Consider the following 1862-nt stretch of genomic DNA (forward strand, 5'->3'; position numbering starts at 1 on the left):
CACGTGCTGATGTGCAGTCACTTCCCGTTGCGTTTACAGTGCCAGGTTCAGTAGCTGGACTTGCCGGCGCTCTCAATATCAGTGTCTCTCCCCAGAAGGCAGCCGTGTACATAGTTTACAGACACTTTGACATTTCTTTTTATGAGGAAAGGGGGAGCCTTTCGCAGAAATAGCTATTTATGACACCTATTTGCCCAGATAGACAAGATCTAGACCAAGCTGCTGCAGCTGGGTGACTTCCACCTTTGTTGTGTGGTCATCCACCCCTAGGAAATGAAACGGGAAAACTCCTAAAGCTGTGTGTTACTTTTAGAGGCTCTTGCACTAGAGACGGTCTCAGTTTAGATTAAGAGAATGTTACAGTGAATTATGTGCAAATTGATGTTTCTCCCAAATACCAGAGCCAGCTTCACCCACTGAAACCCCACCCTCTCTTCCCTGTGATCTAGTGCTGTGATGTGCTGATGTTTTTTTGCATGTACATTTGAAAATAAAAAAAAAAAAAAAAAAAAAAAGCAAACTGTAAGTGGAAATCTGAAGCTTGCCTCAGCCACGGTCAGACAAACTGCACGCACGAGCAGTCGGCCGGCTCCCTGCAGACCCACAAAGGTTGGCCTGAGCTTCTCAGGAGGACGGCCCATCGTTACCTTTCCCAGGAACCAGGCGTCCTGGAGCAAAGGGGCAACTAGTGCTGGTGGCTGTTCGTACCTTAACGGAGTCAGCAAACCCAATAGCAGGAGGCACAGCTAGTTGCAAGCGGAACGCAAATAAATAAATACGGTGAAGAGCTATGCTAGACCTCGAGCTACTCATGCGAAGGAGCCTGATGGCAACCGGAGTTCAAGTGCGAGAGCCAGTGATGAAATTCATACCCCATAGCCGAGGAAAGAAACAACTCCTTGTTAGGTTGCAGGTGCTCTCCAGTTTTTGAGTCCTGATTCTGCCTGGAATGAGCAGAAATCAGAAAGGTGGACGCCAGCACGGCAGCTGACAGAGCCCAAAAGCTGTCAGGCTTGCCAAGCAAGTCCCGCTGCTTCTCCTGCCAAAGGCCAGAGCTGCTTCGAGCACCGAGGGCCCCGTGCCAGAGCTCAGCGCCTGCCCGTGAACCGCCTCCCAACCACGTCTTGCAGCTGGAAGTCTTCTTGCAGTGACAGGAGACTTGGGGAGACAGCGCCGGGGAGCGCCGGCGAGAGGCAGAAATTGCTTTGTGCACGTACGCAGAGGGGATCTGACCCTTCAGCAACCGGGGGGTGTCAGCGTGCACCCCAAAGCACCTATGGCCATCCGTGAATTAAGCCTCACGGCTATCAAAGGAGTTGGGGAATGTGTACTTGAGAGGAAATAGCAGAAAGAGGCTAAGCTCGCTCGGCAGCAGAGTGAAGAATAGAATCACTCACACCTGGGGCAACACCCACAGGTTTGGTTTCCTCTTTTTGCTCCGCATGGTCAAGAGACAGAACAATCGCTCACACGGAGCAGCGAGGTGCAGGTCCTCGGCCGTGACAATCCAACCCATTTGCTGAGAAGGAGGATTTGGGAATGCCCACTGCTCTCTGAAATGCCCAACGTTTCTCTCCTGGCTTTGCAGGCAGGAGGATAAAGGTGAATAAAAGCCAGTCGAGGTGACAGACTGACCACGAGATGAAAAACGCTCCCCTCTGCCCACACAATTTCCCTCGTGCTCGTGAGTGACTCAAAAAATCATCTGGACGACAGCCAAGGAAAGCAAATGTGTGTGTGAATGGAATGTGGCTCCGTACAGCGCTCTGCCCTCGACAGTTGCCCATTTCAGACCCAGGCCTGCCAGCAGCACTAAATCTCTCCCTGTGACTGCAAACACCAAAGGAACACGCTGATTTATG

Source organism: Tyto alba, unplaced genomic scaffold, assembly GCF_018691265.1.
Source record: "Tyto alba isolate M040663 unplaced genomic scaffold, T.alba_DEE_v4.0 Super-Scaffold_4, whole genome shotgun sequence".
Classification (NCBI taxonomy): domain Eukaryota; kingdom Metazoa; phylum Chordata; class Aves; order Strigiformes; family Tytonidae; genus Tyto; species Tyto alba.